Source organism: Elaeis guineensis, chromosome 3 (assembly GCF_000442705.2).
Source record: "Elaeis guineensis isolate ETL-2024a chromosome 3, EG11, whole genome shotgun sequence".
NCBI lineage: Eukaryota > Viridiplantae > Streptophyta > Magnoliopsida > Arecales > Arecaceae > Elaeis > Elaeis guineensis.
Window position 1 is genome coordinate 125,192,765 of NC_025995.2, and position 11,000 is coordinate 125,203,764.

Genomic DNA, 11,000 nt, shown 5'->3' on the forward strand with positions numbered 1-11,000 from the left:
TTGTGTTATCGTCATCAGCCTCTAAAGGATCTAACTTTTTCCTACCAATTATTATCAGAAAAGGAAGCTTCCTAGCCTCTTTTGAGTGTTATTCTCTTGGGTTGACCTCGACGTCAGGACACCATTGGAAGCGCCTATCATGAGCGAAGGTTTGGGCGTTCTAATTACCGCACACGACGTATTAACGAATAGGAGCAGTGGGGACTCCTCACCACTTGAACACACCTCCGGGCACGGTCAAGATGGTGAGGTCAGATACATCCCACCAAATCTTGCAGCTAGAAATGGAGTATTTCAACCATCCTAATAAAATAAACACACTAAGCTGGCCTGCAGACATAATATGTTAACGCCAATATTTGCACCAAATCATCAGCCTGTCACTACTCTCATGCATTCCGTTTATTTTTGGATGCATTACACTTTTTCAATTAAGTGCCTAGGATATTGCAGGTGCCATGCACATCAAGAATCCTTCAACCGATATATGTTATCTCATGAAAAAATAATCACTCATGAATTGTGGGGTAAGAAGAGTTTAATGAGGCTTTTTTTTTTCCCCTTTTTCTCATTTAGAAGGATCAATTTAGCAATTGGATATCCAAGAGAACCAAAAGAGAGCGTTTATATACATGGTGATTAAGTAGAAGAAAAGGAGGTGGTAGTTAAGAAGGGGTTGAGTGAAGAGAAGGTGAGGAGGAGGAAACGGATAGATGGGGATACAAGATGTTAGTTTTTCTCAACCTTCTTTGAATCGGGAACATTGGTTGGAGGATGGCACAAATGATTTTTTTTTTCCCCAATTAGAAGTGGTATAATAAAAGAGAGATTGAGATTTTAAGAGGGAAGTCCACATAACTCAAATTTGAAATGATGGTAGTTTCAAAATAATAAAGAGTACTTTAATCAATTAATTAATGCAAAATTAAGAGGTTAATGAATCAATGAACAATTTGGACAATGCCATGAAAATGACCAAAAATTGAGGATGACTAAAATCTACATATTATTTTCTTTTAAGATACTATAAAGTGAAACTGTGCTTTGCATCTAAGAAAAAAATATGTTTCATATATTGCCTTTCCAATCCACCTCCCTCTCAGATCAATTATTCGAAACTGCAAAATTGTTCCCTTCCTTTGGTCTGCTTACACAAAAAAAGACCCCTCTCTCTAAAATTTTAAGTTAGACTGAACCAATTCAATCATAGAGTCAAATTTTGAGCTAGTCTTTGGCTGTCTCCATCAAATATTTGATTTTAGGGTCATCCTTTATATGTGTAGTACCTTGTTCATAATTCATTACCCTCTTAACTTTATTGCATATTATATCAGTCCTTCATTCGATCTTAAAATGCTGGTTTTTTTCACTCCATTTCAAACTGAAATAACTAAATTGCAATTTAAGAGGGAGAGGGTTCAGACTAAATGACAATTTTGAAATTTGAAACACAGAATAATTTAGAACAACATGGACCTCATTTAAAATTTTGAAATTAATAAAGTTCACATGTTTATAAAAATGAGATAAACATAATCGATATATTTATCTTAATCAATCAGGCCTGCGCATTACTTGTATCAAAACTCACAGCCAGAACAGCATGGATCTAACATTGACCTGGTGGGTAGGTTCAGGTTCTGTTAACCCAAAGCCAACTAGAATGGGGATGCCGGATGCGGCCAATTCGTTGGCCGTCCCAGCAAGAATTTCCGCCGTCAAAACCATACCAAAACAAGGAAGCCAATTCAAGACTTTGACTTTGAGAGAAGTCAAACTTTCCGGACAGGTTGAACAACAAGCTCAAGAACTCCTCTATCGTCATCAACTAATATCTAAACCCATTCAACCTCCTCAGTCCTCTTGCCGATCAAGTTACCAACTAATATCTAAACTAAACGACAAGTTCTATCCAATTCCACCCTGTCCCTCACTAAATAATTGGTAGAAGGAACTGGTCCTCCAAACCGGAGGGTCACAGGGCTAGGATGTCCCAAGCTCTTGAAAGGTATGAACGTTGGAGGCTGCCTCTTTTGATCAAAGATTCAAAGGAGAGATTCCGGAAGTGAGCTGATTTGCGCATGAGAAACGTGGCGGGAAATTTGACATTTGACCGGAGAACGGGAAGCATGCAGAGTTGGGGTCCAGTCCGGTTGCTAGGGATGAAAGTTGAGACTTGAATTGGTCCTGACTGAGATGGGCTTAGCTATTTCGCACCACAATCTCGGATATGGTGCATAGCTCTCCGTTGACTTGGCTAACCTTTGGTTGGCCTAGGAGGCAGACTTAGTGATTCCATGATTGAAATCTCTCTCTCTCTCTCTCTCTTTGAATGATAATGTCCAACGAGAAAGTAAAATGCTTAAGAAGTATTTGATTTGCAATCAGAATGAAAATTGAGATGGATTTTAATCAGAACGAACAAAATTTCTAAAGCGTTTGGTTTGTAATCGGAATCGAAATCAAAATCAGAATGAATATTTAACATTCTCATTATATTTCGGAATCAAAATTCGAATGAGATTTTTTTCAATTAAATAGTTAGAATAAGAGTCATCTATTTAAACACTCATTTATTCTATATATTTAAAAATTATAATAGAAAACCCAGACAAGATTGACGTCCAATGGATACCTGAGCTAATATAGCAGTTTCATGTGATGCTATCTATCTTAGAGCTGAAAAGGGAGCTTTGTAACTTTTTTGTTTATGTGGAGAGCTTTTGTTTACCGATAAATGCATAATTTATTTCAGGGATCTAGATAACTATTCTAGCAAAATAATTATCACATTTTCGATAGGGATGGCTTTTGAAAATATCATTGAGAAGAATTGCTTAGATAGGATTGCACTTTAAGCTCAGATTTTAAAGACCTTTTTGTTTTTTTTTGCCTTTTCCTTGCATCTTATTTCCAACCTTGCAGCCAAATAAAGGTTTTGCAATGCATTGGACTTTGCCCTTGGCAATTTAGATGTAACCTACGATGAGATTGAATATAGTGCCTTTCTGGCCAGCATACATGTACAAAGAATGGGCATGCGCGCCTACATAAGTGGCAAGATCTTTGTATGCACGATAAAGAATTTGTTAATAAATAAATAAAATAAAAGTAATTTTTTAAAAACAAAAGCTTCATGTAATTTTTTGCTAAAAAAAACCCTTTAACAAGGTAATTATTTTTATAATTTAATAGAAACAAATAATGATTATTAGCTATTGTTCAATGAAAATGATTTTGTTTTTAATATAAATAAATCATATCTATTTATCAAACGGGAAAATCAGCCAGGTCCTCCAACAAAATATCATTAATACAAAATGGTGGATCTTCAATTAAAGTTTGAGAATCTTTGACATATTACTCAATCATTTATGTCATATAATATTGCAGTTGAAGTAATATTGTCACTGTATCAAAACACAGATAAGGAATGAATTGTTCCATTTGCTTGGCTAGCGTCTGTGAAGTTATGATAAACTTTAACTATTGTATTTATCTTCTAGGAGATGAAATGATTTACCCTTTCTCTTTCATCTTAAATCCTTAATATAGCCAACTGGTTCGAACTAAGATTGAATTCCCATTGCAGCGGATAGGCACAAATTAGCAAAAAGGCCGTAGCTTACATGAAACTCATGAACCATATTTACGCTAAAACATTGTCACATATGCCAAGAAATCCTTATTGGCATTCACACAGTTGCAAGCAAGCAGATGTGTCCATGATGATGATTGCTCAATCATTATTGAAAAAATGTTATGGTAAGTGGGTAAATTTGAACAACATATATGAGATTTCCCCCTAAGAATTATAGGGGATGATACAAAAACGAAAAAAAAAAAAAACTGAAAAAAACAATTTGTTCAGCTTTAATCATGGAGATTAATTTCACAAATGTGATATTTTCCGACTGCTCCAAGAATCCAGGGGACCAAACTTCTTTATAGCTCAGAGTGTAAAAGCCATCAATGAACAAGGTAGGTAACAAGTAGAGCCACAAGCATAAGCACATAAGCTATTCCTTGGTCTATCGCCTTGCCATCGCTCGTCGGAGAGGGTCCCATGGCTTGGCCATGGGCAAGTTGCATAAGCCCCGACAGGAAGAAGGTAACAAAGAGCAATGCATAAACTCTCATAGAACTCATCTCCTAATTGATCAAAACAAGAACAGTTTTAATGAGAAGCTGCTAGATTTAATGCGTGGAAACCAAGAGAAAAGGCTGCAAGAAGAGATGGAGCGATGGAAAAGAAAGTTTTATGAGGACAAAATTGGAGGACTGATGGAAGGGAGCTTTGATGGGCGCTTGTTTAAATAGAGTTCAGCAATGGTATTGTTTAGCTTCTCGGCCGCCTGATTTGAGGCGATCAAAGGAGAGATAGGTTTGTCAAAATTTCTATTTGTTCAGTCTCAGACGAGAACGTGGTCCATCGGACTCCCACTAAATTTAACTACTCATAGAAACACCTTTTGAATTGTTGGGATGACTTTTGTCACGGGTCAACTGAGGATCATTTGTGGGCACCATGTGGACTAATTGATTTGAGGGCAGTAATTGTTTTACCTTGGAATTAGGACGAGGTCCCTTCAAAACCACAGATAGCGGGCTGTTTTGGGAGCAGACTTAATAGTACCCAAATTGCAAACAGTTTGACCATTAAGCAGCACAAAATTGGCATGGATACACCAACCTACATGAGATAATGGCACATGAAAGGTGTGGAAGATGCATTTTGTGCGGGAGGCACATGAGCTCATCCATGGTACATATCATCGGCAAATAAAGGAGCTCTAAATGACTATCATGAGTAGAATCTGAGAATAGAATCTCCTTTGTATGTTGGATCTGGCTTCATGGTGATATATATTATGATGTAAAATGGGGGGTATTTTTAGTTTCATATTGATTATGGGTCAATAGAGACTCTGATTTATATAAAAAGAGACCACCTATTCTATATGAGATATTTTTTGAAGAATAAAATTGTGAGACTCATGAATTAGAGCAGATGATAAGAGACCATTCTTGTAACTATGGGGCATCTCTCATTTGTAGACAGGCTTTTTCTTGACTAATGCTGTATTTGGTTGGGGTCATAAAAAGGTGGATGGATGAGATTGGAAGGATGGATGGCTTCCATCCACCGTTTGATTAAAAAAATTACAGAAAGGATGGATGAAAAAAGTAGATTGTCCATCCACCCTGGCCCATCATTTTACATCCTCCCAAATTGGGAGGATGGATGGAGCATTGAATGATGGATTTTAATATTGACAAAATTACCCCTCATTAATTTTTTTATAAAAATATAATACTATTTTTTCATTAATATTATTTATATATATTTATATATATACTATTAATTATATACTATTAAATTTTATTAGTTATTATTTTAATTTTAAAATATAATTTCTATAATTATAATTAAATAATTAGATTATCTTTTATTTCTCTATTTATATTTATTATTTTTAATTAACTATTTATATAATATTAATTAACTATTTAAATTAAATTATAAATTAGTTAGCTATTTATATAATTAATTTATTAACAATTAATTTATGAAATCATGTATTAAATTTAATATTTATATAATTTTTAATATAATTATAGATTATAAAGATTATAAGTTTATAAATTTTTTATTTTTTAGTATAAATAAGTATTATAAATTGATAATAATAATAATTTTATTAAAAGATAATTTTGTAAAATGTCACCCACTCTTCCTCTTATTTCTCTTATTTCAAAAAGAAGAGGAAATCATTTCCACCTATTTTTTACCAAACATATGAAAGGATGGATAGAAAATCTATCCATCTTTTTTTTCATCTATCTTTTTTTTTTCATCCATCTTTTTTCTAATTTATCTTTCGTATCAAATAGAGGGTAAAAGACTATGTTGTGGTATGGAATAAATTCATCTTTGTTAGCCGTCGGATGTACCATGCAAATGATGAATGCTTCTCTCACTGCATCATGCTGTGTGTCGGTGATCGCGTCCACCCAAACGGCCAATTCGCTACGCCGCGTCTCCGGGTCCGCATTACGGCACGCATTGTGGTCAGAACCGAACCCAATGTTACAGACTGGACCAATGTAAAGGTATGCGGCCAGGTTTTTGGCAGGCCTCGGCAGCGAGCGAAAATGTAGGCCCGCCGCGGGATCCATTGTCGGATTTCACGGCCCGTTAAGAATTCGGGCGTACTAAACACTGTCTTGGCCCGACTCGATCCGGCCATACATAAAATAAGTAATATCTACCGCCTTTTTCCCATAAATATACAAACAAGCCCCTATCATAATCAAAAAAAAAAAAACCTCCTCTCCGTGTCGCTTGCCGGACAACCAACATCACCACTCCGGCGGTCCTCATCCTCTGCCGCCGCCCGATCGATCGATCGCGATCCCGTCACCAGGTTCTCTTTCGTCTCCAAAACCCCCCTTGTCCTGACGATCGATCTTTGGCTCCGGCACTCCAAGATCCGGATCAAGGTTCCAAGGTTTTTAAACTTAGATCTGTGGGAGTCTTGGAATGCCCTCCATCGAATGGTGGCCGCCAAGCTAGTTTCGATCTCGTCTTCGAATTGGAAAATCTGTAGGGTTTCGATAACTAAGGCCATCCAAAAGTGGGGGCCGATTCTTGGAGGAGGGCCTGGAAAAGAGAAATCGGGGCTTGCGTCTGATTCTTATTCTAACGCTAGTTTCTTTTCTTCTCGGTAGGTGTTTCTTGATTGATTGCGATGGCTGGTCGAGCTCAGATTCGAACCAATAACTCGGCCCTTATTGCTATGATTGCTGATGAGGTATGTCGATGGTTCTTGATGCCAAGAGCATGAACTCGGTCTATTTTATGTCTCCAAATAGCTAATGATCAAAGAAACAGGGTTTTGTCGCGCCGATCAGAAGAAGAATTTAGGCATTCTGTTGTATCTTCTTTCTTCCCCCTCCGTGTATTCTTTAATCCTCTGCGAAACTCTTTTTGTGAGATCATGTTAATCAGGCTTAATAGACTCTATGTGCCCTCATCTGTTATTTATCATGTGTTTGGCCATCTCTTTAATTGTAGAGATAGTTCATCTTTTATTAGCTAAGAAGCATGGATACCTCAAATCACATGTCGTATCTGTATATCTGATACTTTTTTGGTACTTTTCATAGACGGGTCCAATACTTGTATTAAGTATCTTTTCTTTTTAAAAATTAGAAAATTCTCTGGATTCTTCCAGGTATATTTTAGGTACTTTTCTGATACCTCCAAAAATAAGAAGAGGGACAACTTTGTAGTTTGTGGTATTAATTTTAAAATATGAAGTATGAATTATGATTTATGGAATAATGACTAAATGATGAGGCTATAAGAATTAATGCTACCATATTAAGAGATGTTATAGTATGTGATAGGTATTTGTGTGCATGTATATATGTATGTATATACTTTATGGATTCTTTTTTAAGATTTATTGTGTAAGCATATTCATATTGTGTTGTATCGATATCCAATGTCTATGTCCATGCTTCATAGCTTATTATATATGTACTTTGAACAACTAATGTAAGAAAAAAAGAAGAGAGAGAGAGAGAGAGAGAGAGGACAAACATTCTTTTAGGACTCTGATGGGTGGCTTCCTTTTAATCGTGCCAATTTTTTGAATTGTGGAAATTAATCATGTCTGAAAAGGTCGTGAACTTTCTTTGTTTATTTCATTGATCATTCTTATGATGTAGCTTATGAAGGAAAACATCAAATAAAAATGATGAAATTAGCTTTTCTTTCATAAAAAAACAGGTATACTAAACTTCCTTTAAAGATAACCTGTTAAAGGAAGGGAATTGAATGGTGAATCTGAACCAAATATGATGCTGAAAAAGTTAAAATTATGAAATGCAAAAAAAACCGATATTAAATAGGATTCTGATGATCTTAAATTTTTTTTGGAGGCTCTAGTGAGACTAAATTATGGCTTAGAATATCAAGAGAGAGTATGTACTACAAACTTCCATGAGTAACAAGGAGCAGGAGAGGAAAAACTAAGGATGTTTCACATTATGCAAGCTATATGCAAGAAAATGCAATTTTGACAAATGATGGAGAGGTCAAGATAGAATGGAGAATTCCGGCAATTGATGATTGAGAGCATTGCTCAAGGGAGTAAATTTAGTAGGGAACTGTACTTAAAGGGCGTAGAAGGGCAAGCTAAACAGGCCTGATATAATATTGATAAAAGCATAAATAGTAATCATGAGGACCATATATCTAAGTCTGATCAAGTTATTCAATTGCATCTTGAATGCAGAGAGGTACTACCTTTGTAAAAAGTGAAATTTTGTTGGGCAAATATAGAAAAATAATGGTCGTATGCAGATCTGCAAGCATTGTTTAGAAAGCAGGTGCAGTATGGAGGCAGTCAAGGGACTGCATACAGCATGCACAATATATGGGCTGTGTAAACAGGTGTATATGCAGTTAGTATTTTTTAACTATATAAAAGTAACTAAATTAAGAACAACGAACTAATAATATCAATATTTTTGATGATAAATAATTTCAATATCGACAATAATAACTAATAATTAGTGCTTATTACTTGGCATTTAATGCTAATAGCAATAGTTATAACGTAACTGAAAACCCGAATCCAACCTAACCATCTGCTTCATCTGCACATGCCCACATATGTGTGCCACATATTTGTCCCCAATAATGCTCAGTGGCCATATAAGGAGCTGTACAGAACTAATTGAGCCAAATACAAGGGCACTTTGTACCAATTGGAATGCCTGATTAACCCATGAACACTATAACCATATATCATAACCATGTGTGGGCAATGTAATGCATCGAATGAAACGTATCCGCATATGCTACCTCTTGCACTACATTTTAAAACACTTCTTTTGCAACCATACTGTGGTTTCAAATTTATTAATAGCAACGCATGCCGACTTAATGCCTTGGGGTTGGGTGTCCCTCTAAAATTCTGATGCCTATAATTTCTTAAAAAAACAATGTTAGAATAAAGCAAAAGATCTAGCATCATATTTGTCATCTTGGGAAAAAGCATCAATTGCACTCTTAAAAGAGTTGCTCTTGTAAGTATCAAGAAATTTGGGAATTGAACATTTAAATTGACAACTTAAAGAAAATGTGGGAACCGTTATTTGTGGTGTTACTCTTCAAATATGAGGGTTTACTCCTAGCAAGAAGTATCTTCACTTGTTATAGATGAACTGGTAATTGGATATTTAATACAAGACCCTATGGTATATTCAACCGTCTCTAACAATATGTTATTAGTGAAACTAAAGTACAATGAACATCGAACTGGAATTATGGAGGAATGCACTGAAATGATAGGGTTAAAAAATTGGTTTAACTGGCAAAATGAAGTATGTGGAATGCAATGCTGTTGGGAAAAAAATAAAGCAATCAACAACTAGTGGAAAACCTATGATAGAGTTAGCGCTTGAATGAAGTGAATTTGTGCTTTCTAAGTATTTTGAGATCAAAGCATGCATTTTGGATTGAGTTCAAAACTGAATGCAGTAATATGGTGTGATATAATGTATGCCCAGTTGGAAAAGTGGTCTAAATATGTAACTGAGTATAATAATTAAAAAGAAAAAAAAAGCCTGTTTGATGATCGTATGCCTATGAGACGCACGACTGAATTATATGAGACAGTAATAAATTCTGCAAAAAAATTTGTTTTGATTGGCATGTTAACTAGTGAAGAGGTTGTGCAGACAACTTCGAAGGAAAGATTAAAAAGCTGTGTCGGGATGCATGTAGGCCATGGGAGGACTGACTTGGAATGGGAATTATATAGAGTTTGAAAGATTCAGCGAAAGGGGATTAAACAATAGAAACAAAACGAGATGGTTTGTCTATGTGCATTTGGAGGAAATTTCTGTTAATAGAGAAGTTTGAAATATGAATAGGTTCTTTAAACTTGGATGGAAGTTCCAAGGAGTTGAGAAATTGTTTTTTTTTTTATTTTTCCAGTAGCATAAGAAAAATATTTTTGGCAAGGCTTCTAACCTCTGATAGGATAAATGAAGATCAAGGATTCATAAAGCTAATTTTAAATGGATTAGGACATGTTATTTATATGGATACTGCATGATTGGTTTCCAATGGATGTTAATTATAGTGGAATCTATTTGATTTTATCTAACATTCTCTGAGGAAGTTTAAATGAAACTCTTGATCTATATGCAAAGTTCCAACATCTAGTAAATAGAGAAAATCAAAATATAAAATTGAATTTTATGTTTTTTGATCCTTGGGTCACTGCTGTGCCAGCGATTTTCACTCTACAGAAACAACACAGATATGTGGTCTCAAGTCTGTAGACGTGGTAAATCATCTCCTGTATGAAATTATGTTAATTGTCTGCTTACATATGTCATGATATTTTTTTGTGTGCTGTGTACAAAATCAACAGTTTGTATCCATTCCATTCTTAGATGATATTAATTACATTAACTGTTCTGTAAGACTACATTACATCCCTTTCCTGCAGTTCTATCTTAAGATCTAGCTCTTCAAAGCTAAGGATATTAACCTTAACCATGTCCCCTGGACACAGCCACTATAGATATGAATCTATGTGCCTGTGTTATATTTCACCTGAGATGGCATTTCTGGTCTTATTCTATGCATCAGAAGTTGTATAATGTGTGCGACATAATGTGCAAAGGACTACTGCTGCTCCATGCAAAAGATTTTCTTACAGCATGCTGAAATATTTGTTCTGGTTGTGTGCTGCTGTTGTGACTGTGTGGCTAGATATGTGTATCTGACCAATGGCATCTCTTGTTGTTATAGGACACTGTAACTGGCTTTTTGCTTGCTGGAGTTGGCAATGTTGATTTGAGAAGAAAAACAAACTACCTCATCGTCGACTCAAGTATGCTAATATGCTTGCTAGTTATTGTACTCATCCAGATTTCGGTTATGGTCTTTCTTTTCCTGTCCATTTAAGTTC

General features: G+C 35.4%; 1 long non-coding RNA gene across 1 annotated transcript; it reads left to right on the top strand.

Moving 5' to 3' along the window:
- Window positions 1-6,295: 6,295 nt before the first annotated feature.
- Window positions 6,296-10,922, top strand: LOC140856692 (uncharacterized). Its single transcript, XR_012140256.1, has 3 exons — window positions 6,296-6,428; window positions 6,733-6,815; window positions 10,841-10,922. It is a non-coding gene; the product is annotated as an uncharacterized lncRNA (long non-coding RNA).
- Window positions 10,923-11,000: the final 78 nt, after the last annotated feature.